The sequence below is a fragment of the Poecilia formosa genome, unplaced genomic scaffold (assembly GCF_000485575.1).
Source record: "Poecilia formosa unplaced genomic scaffold, Poecilia_formosa-5.1.2 Scaffold90, whole genome shotgun sequence".
Classification (NCBI taxonomy): domain Eukaryota; kingdom Metazoa; phylum Chordata; class Actinopteri; order Cyprinodontiformes; family Poeciliidae; genus Poecilia; species Poecilia formosa.
Window position 1 is genome coordinate 991,649 of NW_006800029.1, and position 14,723 is coordinate 1,006,371.

The window sequence follows — 14,723 nt, forward strand, 5'->3', positions numbered from 1 at the left end:
GGCACTTCCTTTACACTTTGGAGGAACCTCGTCAGACCTCTGAGCAACAATAAAAGGTGATAATTAGCAGCTGCAGCTGATGATGGCTCTGAAGGTTGCGGTGCCATTACCGTCGAAGGTTTCTGCCTCGATGGACACAAGCGAGTTTAACTTGTTTAACAGATGCAATGAAGAGACAAAAACCTTACTGTAGACTTTATGCACTTTTTTCTTTTCCTGTGCTTTCATTCCTTGTTATTTTCAGCTAATAGATAAAATATTTCCCCTAATAAAGTGCTTTAAAAAGGCTAGACACAAGAGAAAACTTAAACAGTGCCTTTCATGCTCCCTGAACCTTTCCACGTTTTGTCCTGTTACACACACAAACTGCACAACACTGAGACCGCATGCAACAGAGATATGCAAAGTAGTGCATGATTTAGAAACAAAACAGAAACTTTTTTAAATTTTTACAAATAAATATCTTAAAAGTGCGGCATGTAAATGTATTGGTAGTTTCCTTTACTCTGAGAATGTTACATAAAATCTAGTGCAATCTGTTGATGTTAGTCTGTGGTGATGGGATTTCAGAATAGATAAAGAAAATGAAGGAATGGTTTGACCCAAGTTCGAAACACAATGAACCCTGATACTGGCAGAATGCGTGTAAACTTCTGAATTTGAATAAAATTACAAACAAATTCTCTAAAAATAAGTTCTCAATAGGGTTTCCAACATTTAGAAAATTTAGATAATCTTAGTAATTCTGACTACTGTAAAACAAGAGATGTTTAGACTGATTTAACTTCAGAAAGTGAGAAAAAAAAGTGTAAATGTCTTTTTACTCGCACTTCTATCTTCAAATGTACCCCCAAAAGGCATGTGGTAGTTTGTGGTTCTTCAAGGTCTTGTCTTGAAGGGAGGAATTAAAAAAACATAAAGCACAACACTCTCCAGATTTTTATTTGTAACACACACAAAAAAACATGTTCTGTGACATTCCTTCAACTCTACAAAACGTGAAACGAATGCTTCTTCAAGATATGTGCTTTTAGTAAATATTGCTTTGAAAAAGGATTAATGTCTAACAGAAGCAAGGACCAGATGACAGCAGTGAGAATAAATGAGTGAGCAAGTTTCCTTCTAAAGCTCGTGTTTTTGTTTTTTTTGTGCTTTCTTACCTAGTGTGTGCATGTTTGTGGCCTGCAGTCTTCAGCACATGAGCAGAGAGGAATGGCAGAGCACGGGGACTACGGAAACTACATCACATTATGAGGTAGAGTGTGTGCCTGTGATAAATTGGCTGAAGAGCCCTTTTTAGACATCTGTTAATGATTTTGCCAAAGTGTACTGGGGACAGCGATGGGGTAAGTTTCACTGTAACAACAGAAGCTGCATTGTGCTTCGCCTAAATTAAGTTCATTATATTCTTTTTTTTTGTAAGGCAGGAGAACTTCTGGCTCTTGGAGATGTGTGTATGGTTACCATCACACAGAGTGAAATGTCAGGGCACTGTGTCACCATGTGAGCTAGTGTCCGTGATATTTTCCCTTTGCGTTGTGAACACACAATGTGGAAGGGAGAAAATACTAATTTGACCAGTTATTCCTCATGGAAGAAAAATAGCACTCAAAATAATGTCTGCCCAGCAACAGCTGTCTAAGAGATACAAGTCAAAGGTCGGAGCAGTCCAGAGAGGATGTGACATTTGAACTTTAAATCTGTCCTGCAGACACCACGCTTATTGGTTGGACCTTGAAAAATCGAGAGTTGGATCTATATATCAAGTTTGATTTTAGTTTTTAAAATGATTTATTATCATTTTTGGAAATAAGATATGCAATACTGCTGGTAAACTTACAGACGGAGATGGTTAAACACTAAGTTATGCACCAAAGTCCTGAGAGCAAAAGTGAGGAGTTGTGTGTCCAACAGTCGGTCAAAACTGCAAGATACTTGACTTAATAGCATTAACATCTCAGGACCACTTATAGTTAAGATTTTGGATTTGCATAAGGCCAGATTTTTGCATTTGCAGCTGCGACACTTTGCACCATTGAGGAAATGTTAACCAACAAATTATTACCCAAATTATACAGACAAAACAAAGATGATGCTTTCTAAAATGTTTTTTGATGTACTGAATCAATCAACAGGTTGGGTAAATAAATCATTTAGTTTCATGTTGCCCTGTGAAGCATGTTGGAGAAACATTTCCGGAACATAAGAATTAAAACAAAACCCTGCACAGGCTGCCAAAGATTTACACAAGCAAAATGAACCTTAGAGATATTTTTGTTTGCTTGTTTTGTTTTCCACGGGAACTCAAGTGTTGCATAGACATTTTCACTTTTACATATAAAGAAAAACTAAACAAAGCTTTTTTTAACCCTAACTTGAAGAAAAGGCTATAAATGGCATTCCATGGAAATCAGCCACTTTCCCTGACATATGATCCAGAGTGGAGGAGAAAGAGAAAGCATGAATGGCAGATTTATTGAAAGCGAGGGGTTGGAGGTGAAAGGAGGTTGAAATAGAGGCAGGAGGGAACATAAGGCTGTGGAGAGCAATGGTATGAAGCAGAATGAGAATTTGGGTCCTGATAGCTTGAAGTGCATCACTAATCTCACCTTTCTCTCAACCCATACAAACGCACTCCTTCATCCTAATTTGCATTAAAAAAAAAAAAGACAAAACTTTTTCACTGGAAATCCAAGACCCCATTCAGAGAAATGGTCCAAGCATTTTCTCAACATTACAGAAAAAACAAATGGTCATAAAAGAGAAATAATTTCCCTATGCTTTTATTCCCAGCAGATCTAAATCCACTTGTTCCCAAACATTGAAGTCTGAGCTGTGAAGATCAGGTCAAGTAACTATAAGATGTTTGATCTGATAAGCCAAATAATCCAAATAAAAATGCTCAAGAACTCTGATGTATTTTACCTGAGTGTGTTTTGTATTAGTGTGAAACTCTGTTGGCATGCAGTGGTTAAATCTGTGCAGGTTTAACATGCTTCAGTATTTATTGGTGCACATGCTGCTGCTGGGTTTTCTGTGACTTTGAACTTCCTAGAAAAAGAACATTTTCTCTCTGTATAACACCAGGTAAGATGTGTAGGGCTGTTTCTGTGTTGATGGTTTGGTTGGTAAAACCAAACACACTGGGATAATTGTGGAACGTAACCGATATCGTTTTGGGGTTAAGGTGATCTTTAGGCTAGAGCAGGGTAAGACTTTTTCTGGTTCTCAAGGTCTCCACCCCTACATGTTTATATGTATTTTTACTTGAAAACATCAGAATTACAGGGAGGATTGTTTAGCAAACATAGTCAAAGCCTGAGAAGAAAAAAGACCCAACCCTTTAAATCAGGCTTATTGGAACACATACTGTACTTGTAAGGCACCCGCTGTTGCGAACTGGACTTGACCATCTCTGGCCTACATTCAGGTTCAGGAATGCAATTTCTTCCCTGGTTTTCAAATTTCAAATACCTGGTTTTTGCAAATCAAAATCCAAAAACTCTGACATGCATTCGTATGTAGCCTCAAAACTTTGATACCTGACAATACAAGTGTAAATATAGCTGGTCTGTAATTGCCTCAGAGGTTCTTTAGAAAATATTAGCGTTCAAATCGCACAACGGAGACCAAGGAGCACATCAGAAAAGGGTCCGTCATGAAGTTGTGAGGAAGTGTAAGCAAAGAGAGGTTAAGAAAGAAATATCCAAGCTTTGTACTGAGAGCATGATTTATTGTCTAAAAATAAGATCCCCACGCAACTGCAAACCCGCAAAGACATAACTGTTCACCTTAAATACTGGGCAAAGAGGGTCCATGAGATTTGTTCTGAACTTGAAATAAATGTTTCAAAAATAGGCTAGTTGAAACAAAACAATAAGAAATCTCATTTGCAACAATCCAAGCAAGAAATCAAGCAAATATGGTGGAGCGTTCTCTTGTCAGATGAAACTAGAATAAATGTTTTCTGGCCAACATGTAAAATGATGTATGTGGCAGAATTATGCTGTGGGCATGGCATTCTCAGCGATGGTGTTGGTACGAGTTGATAGGAAGATGGTTGGAGCTACAAGCAGAAATTCAGTTAGAAAGTAAAAAAATAAAAAAGCAACAACAAAAAAAAAAAACTTTCAGATATGAGAGGAGGGTCAGCTTCCAGCAGGACAACTCTAAACATGGTAAGAAATAAAATAGTTTGATTTGAAACGTACTGCATCTATGTGTTAGAATGGCTGAGTCAAATCGAGATCTAAGTCCAGCATGCAAGTCTTGAAAATGCCTGCGCACAAATATTCAAATATAGGTCAATATATATTTTGATATTACGTATACTTTTTGTTCTACAATGACTTCATTCTTCACCAAAAAAAAGGAAAATAAAATAGTTAAAGACTTTATTTTGCTTTCTTTTTGCATACTGACTGCCCTCAGGAAGAGACACGGTTTTACATGGATGGAAATTATTACATTTTTTTTTTTTTTTTTTTTTTTTTTGTGCTGAATAGTGTAATGATTATGAGATTAGCATGGCTGAACAAGCACAGAGAAAAACTACAACTTCTGAGAAGCCAAGTCAGGAAACGCTCCACAATGGTGCAATAAATTAGCCCTTTAATCTACTGTTCAGCTTCATGCTAACATGTTAATGCTCTCCTTCTGTGTGAGGGTTTATGCTGTTTGAGCTGAGACTTACAGCATGCTGCTGTTTGTTTGGAGGTTCAAAACCACAGAAAACATCCCCAGATTGCGGCAGCTATATAGGACTTCTGATTGCAATCTGAAGTTAAACCTGAAACGCTTGTATGCCTCTTCTTGTCCGACGTAAACAGAATCTCTTCAGCTAGAGCCGCATACAGTGACATCATTTTAAAAAGAGACACATTTGAGTCTTTTTTTTTTTCTTTGTCATGCTTTTTCATGCTTTCTCTCACCACCCATCTGTAACGAGGCCTCTTTGTGGGAAAGTTTAACATAGCTATGGTTGGAGGCACCAGCCAGCGTGGCCTCAACTGGGTTTCCTGATTTTCTTTTATACCTAATTGCTCACCGCATATGTGACAAATGATGCCAGATGCCACAATGAAGAGAAATCCAGCGCTCTGAGATTTATGAGCTGCAGTTTGCCGTATTTATAGAAGGCTTTTTGCTAGACCTGGCCCCAGGGAGTCAAGAGTGACTGGAGCAAGTTGCAAATTAGACTGTGGCACGTGTGATCCATTAAATACACCAGGTAGTGTGATGGGAAGGACGGCGCTCTTCAAAGATTCAACTCGCTTGGCTTGGATCTCTTAGAAGAACCGGTCCTCACGGGTCTCAGATGATTTTCCATTAAGTCTCAATTAGAGCCTTTAATTCTACCTTGATTTAACAGTTATATACAGTTTTGTGTTCATCATAAAAACAGGGTTTACTGTTTAACAGTTTATTCAGATTTTTAAAACTCAAAATATGCTAACGTTTAAATGTGGCTTCCTATGTTTAAGTCACTCCATATCATTGGGGTGCACCGCAGACTTTATTTTGATCTGCACATTAAAATAAAGTCCCACCCTTGCCTGCATGGATCGCCAACAGCAATATTATTAGTCTACGTTATTCTTAAAATAGTTGTTTAGATCAGTTTCTATCTTGCCTATAAAAAAGGTATCAGCTAGAGCAGTCCCAGTTTTGAAAGTGAAAGAGAAATAAACATGTTTGAAAGTATTACTTTTGCATGATACATTTTTTTTTTTAGTTTGCTTGTTAACTAAAAGCCTAACTGACTAAAAGCCTCTCAGGATATGATGCATTCGGGAGCGAATTTACACTATCTAATGATGTCATTTTGTTCTGCTAGCTCATAAAGGGCAGCATGAGAATTGGTCCAACTGTATTTTGGTATTGATGAATGGAATTCATGAATTCAACTCAATGACTCTTCTTCAATCTCATACATCAAGAACTTAACATGGAGAAAGGATAATTCTCCACAATGACCAGATTGATCATGTTTTCACTTTCTTGTCTCATTTAAATGTTTCTGATCATCAGAAACAACAGTAGCCGGAGTAAAACCTAGTCCTCAGATGTTTTTTTTTTTTTTTCTGCTTATGAAGGGATTCAGGTCTTATTAAGGAAACTGAATGAGACACAAAGAAGCTACAAACAAAAAGAAAATGAGTGACAATGATATAAGCGAGATGCAGATAAAGTACAGAATATTTTTAAATTGCTCCACAAAACATTTTCCTAAAATGAAAAAGAAAAGCATTTTAGTTAAAACTTTAGATAAAGAATCATTTGCAAATCATATTAGCTTCCCAGGATTGGTTGTAGTACCTAGTTTCTATTTAATTCATGATAATACTGTCAAATGGTAACATTCTGTTTGATCCTGCTGTTTTTTTTTTTTTTTTTTTTGGTCTTTCTCTTTTCACTCAGGTATTCAGGCCAGAGGTTACTGGCATCCATCGCATTCGACTGCTGCCCAGATGAGTCCTGTAATACTATGTCCGCTCTGCTCAGCTCACAGGAAATTAACTCAAGTTTAAACTCAAAAGCTCTGTTGACTGAGCTCAACTCCAGGTTAAATAATGCTGGAGATGGATATGTGATGAGATATTCATGCTGAAGCCTGAAGTTGACAAGGAAAAAAAAAAAAAGAAAAACACATTAAAAAATATTGGCAGTAAAAACTGTCTGCATGTAAAAAGAGATTGATAAAATGTATGAATATTGAAAGCATCATCTGACAAATGCCTGCATGTGTGTGTTTCTGGGGCAAATAACCCAGAACGTTTTGTCAATTGAGCCAAACTAATAAAAGCCTTCATCACAGTACTTATAGCAAAATAAAAGGTCCTTCTTGGAGCGCATTTCCTGCCAAAAGCTTCTGTTTTCTTCAGTGATTTTCACCCCAAAGAGCTGTTTATTAATCACAAACTCAACACACGTTCACAAAAAAACAATGATTTACAGAGCTGATACAATAGACCTCCCCTAAGTTTTGAAGTCAATCTTTTCATGCATGCATGTTAACAGCTGTAGTGAAAATTGTTTAATGCAAGCAGTTGTTTCAATGTTTTTGGTTTGTTAATCTAAACTTACCGAAAGGTTACAGAACATAGCAAAGGGTCTGTTTTATTAATCAGGGCTGTCAGCAACAAAAACCCAATGATAATGGAAGGGAGAAGAAGAAAACCAGCACAGAAAAATGAGGTTGTGGTTAGGACCCTTAGGTGAATAGTGTGCTATAGGCTTTATATCCAAGATGCAACTTTCCATCTAAGGTCTACATAGACCACAAACCTGCATTAAGCAGTTCAGAGAATCCTGAAGCATAAAAATATCCTCTATCGAGCCTCCTCTCTTCCCCTGCAAGGAAATATTACAGGAGCTTCAGCGGCCACGGGCAGGATGCAGTGTTAGCCGACAGTTCCTTGAGAAAGTATTCATACCCATTCATTCTTCCACATTTTGTTTTGTTGCAGTCAAAAAATCCAGTTGGCAGACCAACACAAAGAAGTGCAAATTATGGAACAGGAGGAACCTGATGGATTACAAAATGTTCCGCATAAAACGTAAAAATGCTCCTGAGTCAATGCTGTATAGAAACACCATTTGTTGCTTTTGTAGTTTGTAGTTTCTGCAAAATACTTTGAATGACATTGTTGTGTCCCCTACATGACTTGACAAAATTGACTTGTTTTGACTTTCTTTTTGTAATAATTTTCCATTTTCTGAGTTACTACTTCTCCCAAAAAAGAAGAAGAAGAAAAAAAAGCCATACAGGTGAAGTATCTGGCTAGGTGTGTCTTATGCGTTTCCTTTTTCTGATGAAGGATTAACTGCTCTATTTGCTGCTCGTAGGTTGGGATGTCATTTATTATCTGACCCTGGATCAAACATCTCCTCTGTGGTTCTTGGTCATCACGATCCTGTTTGTTCCTTAATGTTATCCATAAAACACCAGAAAGCTTTCACAGGACAGCTGAGTTTACCATGCCTAACATCTACTCTCTCTGCCTAAATGAATGTTTTCATCGCTTTTAAACATAAATCATGACCATGAACAAATGGCAGTTTGTTTGACGTTTCATGACAAAGTGAAGACCGATTTCAACAAAATAAGGACAATTTAATAAAAAGCGTATAAAGTAAGTGATTGCATAAATATTCACCCTCTCCAAGTCAGTATTTCTCAGATGAACTATTGCTGCAAGTCAATGACCCAATGCAATTAAATAAAATTGAATAAAAACTTTTTAATCTATTTTGGATAAGTAATAAGTAATTTAATTGTAAAGTAACTTGACTTCTGAAGGCAAATAGTTGCACTTTATTTCTTTAGGTGGGGGTGTAAATACAAATCATTTCCACACTTATATTATTATTGAGGCTATTACTGTTTAAAATAATAATTTAAGCCATCTTTCATTTTTCTTTCATTTCACATCCATGCACTATCTTTGCCTGTGACATACGCTTGCAGGTTATAAATATGAAAGGTTATGTCACATGACAAGAATTCATGTATAAAAAACATGAGCTAATGCTCTTGGACTCTAATTTCACTCTAAGTTACTTGTATTAGGCCATGTGATGGATATTGACATGACCAGCAGTTGCCTTCCTTCTGGTCAAAGATACCTGGAATGGTCTCAGATCGTCATGTGAGCTTCAAGTGAGCAAAGGGAAATAGAAAATGACTGACTTAGAAAGTTATTAAATCATTTTAATTTGCAGCAGTTGCTTTCCCTTTAGTTGGTATTGACCTTGGATAGACGGGAAAATCTCCCACAGAATTTAGGACTGTTTATGATACTAGGAAAACAAATGATTCACATTACAAATCTATTATGCAAATCTTGCACATGAACATTGTCAAAACACTAAAAAGGTCAAGACTACAGCCCTCAATAGGCTTCTTTTTTTTTTCTTTTTTTTTACTACATAACAGCATCTGAAATAACATCTCTGACAGGAACAAGTCCAAACTCCTTAAGATCCCGTTCCCATCATCCATTCGAGGGGAGACCTTTGACAGAAAAACTACAAGTCAAACAGCTGGGCCTCAGTCAGTTTGACCTTCAAATCTGAATTTTGGAGCATTGTAAGCCAAAGGAACATGTATAAAACTTCCTCATTAGTGGGGTGGATAGCTGGATCTACTCACACAAGCATAAAAAAAAACAGGACGGATCCAGTACGAACACATAATTGGGAATGATGTAAAACATACAGGAGTTTTGCAAGTCAGCTGGAAAAGAGAAAAAAAAAAAAAGGTTCATGTAGAGGGGAAGAACACACTGAGTCCAACATACTTGATTGTGTTCGGTTGTACTTTTGAGTTGGTCAAATTTATTAAGAAGAATTTAAGATGCTTGAAGGGATTTGTTGATTATTCTTTGGATAATATGCATATATACATATATATATATATAAATATATATATATAAAATGCTCGCACAGAAATGTAACGAGAATTTTACTTGCACACACACACCTACTAAGGCATCCTTACTCTGTGTTACTGACATCGTGGAGATTCCTTCACACATCTACATCCCGGAATAGCACCTGACCCAAACTCTGGTAACACTTTATTTGAAGGGGGCTGAATAAAACTGTCATGACACTTTCATAAACATGACATAACATCTGTTATGAACATGAATAAGCCTTCATGAATATTTATGGCTGTTGTCATAAAGCGTCATTCGGTAAATTATGACACTTTTAATACAAAGTTGACATTATTCAAAATGTCTTTGTTATGACAACTTGACATTAACCAAGAAATCATTGCTGTTTAAACTTTACCTTTAATAACATAAAGTTACCTAATTTTTAAAGTGCAATCAGTAATACTTTTATAACAAATTTATACCATTTTCAAGTTCTCCGATGAGCTCCAGAACAGCTGGGTGAACGTTGCTTTCCAGAGCATCCTGAACCTGAGCATCACCAAGCGGTGTCTCGCTCAGGAAAGGATTTTTCTGGAGGCATCGTCCATCCCCTGCTGTGGGAAGCTCATACACTCAGCTGTCCATCAGCCCGGCAAACATTTTAGTCAGGAAGACCTTTCCCCAGTTCTGATGGAGCTGAGGGAGAGGAAGCTGCCATCAAGTCGTGGGAAAGGACTACGACATAAAAAGTTTGCTGGAGTCTGTTCTGGTCTGGCTGGATTCGTTTGGAGGCGACACAGAGAGAGAGATGTATGACAACGACTTCTGCTCTAACTGTGGAGCCACTTCCCTCAGGCTCCTTCCACAATCTGAAATAGGGGTTGCATCAATTAATCGACTAGTCGATTCTTTTCTCTGCAATGACTTTTTTCTGGGCTAGTCCACTAGTCGCAATCACATGACAAAACAGATTTTTCCAAGGAAATGAAAGAAAGTGTACTAGGTGAGTTCATTAGAAAGCTCAAATTGTATAAAAATGTAAATAATTTAACAAAGACAATCTGTAAATTACAGCATAGGCTTCCGCAATAGGGGCGTTGCGCTGCGCGGTGGTTAGCACGGCGCCCCGCATACAGAGACTTTAGCCCGCGGTAGTCAGGAGTCTGACTCCTGTCCTCCATTCGCTGTGCCTTCTTAAACATATCTGACTAATTACAAAGAAATAGTTTTATAGTCTCGATCTTCTTCACAATAAATTTAGGTGCAGAGATAAGACCTGACAGCAGCAATAGCTTGCGGTGGGTCAGTCAAAAGTTAAACTCATGCAGATTCTGCAGGTCCCATGATTACATTTTGTGGTATTTGGAGACTTTTTTTGTCTTCTACTTTTACGGTGAACTTGAGCAGCCAGACCTGGGAATGTTGGTGATTGTTTTGAATTGGTCTCCACTCGCAGCTCGCAGATTCTTTTCCATATGGAACAATATCTGATTACATTTTTTTTTTTTTTTTTTTTGGTTTGTTTTAATGCTTTTGAGACCTCTGGTATTTTTTATTTTTATTTTTTTTTTTGAATGTTTGGAGATTGGTTTATTTCCACAAAAAGATTACAAATCAATCACAATGAAGCCATCTGACAATTTGTTGAAAAGTTAAAAGTTGTTTTCCATCTTTTACTGACTGATTATTAGTTGTGGTTTTTGGGGGGTGATTCCATCTGAACAGCTACTAATGTTACACCAAGTGAGTTAAGCTGAAACCCCATAGCGTCTTTGCTCTTCTGCAAGACATAAATTCCTCCATTATGATGGGGTGCTGAAGCAAGAAAGGGATGGGAATCGGCTGGAATATGTGGAAACAAACAAACTGAAACTCTATATGTATAGAAAGCACTCCAGGACTCAATATTTAGACCCAGCTTTGCTTTACAGACGGATAAATAATAGTCAGAAAATTTGGAAAACGAGAGGGAGATTTATTATCCTGAGTTTATGGCCCCATTAAGAGTTGACGCTATTCAAACATCCCGGTGTGAATATGGTGAACATACAAAAGTCAGCTGACTAAAGGACAGCACATGTAGTATCTCCACAACGTTTTAAGACAGAGTGGCCCATTCCTGTTGTTTTTAACCCCAAACTGCAGGAAAGAGAACCGATAAATCGCAAAGCAGCTTCTAACACCAAAAGGGAAAGTGGAACAGGAAGTGGGACCAATTTATTTGATTGATTTATTTTAGTGAGACCATTTAAAGTGATGGACCAACACTAGTCCTCATTCCACACTGTTCCCACTCCAACACCCCACTCAAACCACAGTAAGAATCCCAAACCCACTGACCCTGAGTGAGAGGAACCTTGTTTAAATAACAGTAATCCTTCCTCATCATCTCTGTTTTGCAGTTGGAAAGATTTCAGAAGGAGCGAGGGGGATAAAACAAAACAAAACAAAAAACGGTAAAGATCGTGTCTGACACACATGGAGAAAGTTATGACGGCTCCCATTCCTGTGCAGTGCTAACACGAGACACACCAGACGGGTGTCGTGGTCCCTCTGTGAAAACACACAACCTGTACAGCTCCTACCAGTGTGAGCTGTGGAAAACGCCTGACTGAGAAGCAATAATATTTGACCACACATTATGCTAACGCTCAACTATTTGCCTCACCGGTTTACTCTTTAGGGAGAGAGAATAATAAATACATTCAAATTATATTTAATCTCAGAAAAAATATATATTATAGATTCAAGTTCCAGAACAAAGAACTGATGTTTTTTTTTGTTTTGTTTTTTTGCTAAATGTCAAAAATGATGTGATTCAGAAACTGTCCCTCCATTTTTATTTTTTTTTTTTTTTTACATTTGACCAATTCATGCTGGACTGTTTGGCGGTCAGTGGTCAATAACCTAGAAGCAGGGTACATTCTGTACCCATCACAGGGCAACACAGCCATGAACGCAGTCGTAATTGAGGGCAGTTAATCTAATAAGCATGTTTTTGGACAGAGGCAGGAAGCCAGAGAACCGAAATGAACCAATGCACTCAGGGTTATAAAATGTTATGTTGTGCTATGAAAACCTCAAAAAAGCGCTGTTCAAACTATCATCTGAATACAAATTATGGCATATCTGCAAATGGAAGCATTAGCCAAGCCCAGAAGACAAATAAACAAACATAAAGAAACTTGTGCCTACACTGGGAAAGCTGCAAAATTTTATAAATAAAGAAAAAAATACACAATAAAAGGACAAGACATCACATAAAAAAAGAAAGCAATGTTAAAGCTCAGGTCGGACTGCAGCAAACAATAATACTTAGCAGCAGTTTCTGCAGTGGTTTCTGTGAGTCTTAGGTTTTCAGGGAGTTCGTTCCAGAGCAGAAGAACTGAGAAACTAGAAGCTGCCTCCGCTTGTTCAGCTCTGAACCCGGGAACACTGAGTGTTTCCAGATGACCCGAGGGGTCTGCATGGTTCATAAATGACCAGCAACCGCAAACTTTATAAGACATGACCATCCACCACCTAAAGCAACAGGATGAGGAAGGAGAGGATTAACAACACATGAAGCCAAGAGGTCCTTGGTGTATCTGGAGGAGCTGCAGAGATCCACAACTCAGGTGTGAGAACATTGTCACAAAGAGAGAAGTTAGTTCTGCAATATGTTGTCTGTGAGAGAGAGAGGCAAAAAAGGAAACCATTAGAAATCTTGTTAGCAGTGTGCGAGCATGATTTCGCAAGCGGCGTTGGTTGTTACATCGAAACACAATGGTGGCAGCATCATACTGTGGGGATGTTTTTGTTAAGGGACAGGGAAACTGCCCAGAGTTAACTAGAAGATAGATAGGGCAAAATACAGCTATGAAAAACCTGCAAAATGTTTCTACAGGTTTCCAGTAGAACCATCACCACGTAGCCAGAGCTGCAGTGAAGCATACCGTATTCATGTTCGATTCCCTCCATCAAATTTAACTCACATCGGGGAATTTCGCAAAGTAGACAGGGAAAACATTTTTATCTCTCGATGTGCATAGCCAAGAGAGACCTAAAATTGCATTCGATTAAATTAAAGTTTATGGTTACAATTTAACAAAACGAGCAAAAGTTCAAGGAGTTCATAAAGTTTCGAAATACACTGGATTCACGCTGTCAAGAGGAAAAAAGTCAGGGCGTTTGGACAGATTGTGAGGCTGTTACAGACTTAAACTTAAACGGCTGCAAACTTTAAACAAGATTTTGCAGGCTGTGTATTTTTTTTTTAAAAAAAGAATAATATATTCAGTACTTTTTAAAAATGTTTTTCACTTGCAAATCACATATATTTACATATTGTGGAAAAGTTGTAGAAAACTACTAAATGAAAGTTCATTATTATATTTTTATTTACAAAATAGTCAATACTATCAGCAAACACCTGCAAAGGCTCGTTAGGCTTAAATGCTTTAACATCTGTGTTTTGCTAAGCCAACATGCTAATGACCAAGTTCAACATGATGTTTCTGTCACTCATCTGAATTTATTGTAATGTTGCTGAAGGGAGAACGTCATACAGTGTATCCCTTGTGTTGCTGCTGTAGTGAAGTGTTTTCCTTCTGGCAACTCTGGCTGAGAGCTAACCGGTGTGTGTGTGTGTGTGTGTGTGTGTGTGTGTGTGTGTGTGTTCGCGTGTGCACGATTGTGCACTCCACACACGTGAATGTGCTAGTGTGTGTGTGCCATCAGTCAGTGTACAGCTGGGCAAACCCGGAGGATTGCGTCACGCGCACGGAGCAAAGAGCAGCCCCTGCCAGTAAACTAGTCTTTAATTGCTTTACAACTGAGAACACATTGCAGTGGAAACAAGGGGCTCATTGTGAGTCTGCGTTCATCTCAACACACCTCATATTTTCTGCAGACCACTGACCCCCGCTACCATTTATAAGAAAACACAAAGCCAGCAATTAAAATGTTTGTATGCGCACTCACATGCAGACACCACCGAAACGCCTGCTTGCATCTCCATATGCATTTTTTTTTCTCCCCTGAACAGTAGAGTTGTGTGTTATTGTTTTCAAACAGGGATTACAGTGAATTTGGTTTTGCTTGTTTAGTGATGTACAAATTTATGCTTTTGTGATTTATCCCGAAAGAAAGCTCTGCACGATGCATATGATGTCGTCATTTGAAAACAGCGAAACAGAGAAAATTGTGTGTGTCGCATGATAGATTCAGGTTCTGGTGGTCTGGCTGTGATGTAAACCAGATGTGGTCTAAATGCAGACTTTCATACCAGCCTGAGGGTAAAAGAACCATCTGTGCATATATATATAACAAAACGAACAATATATATATATATATATA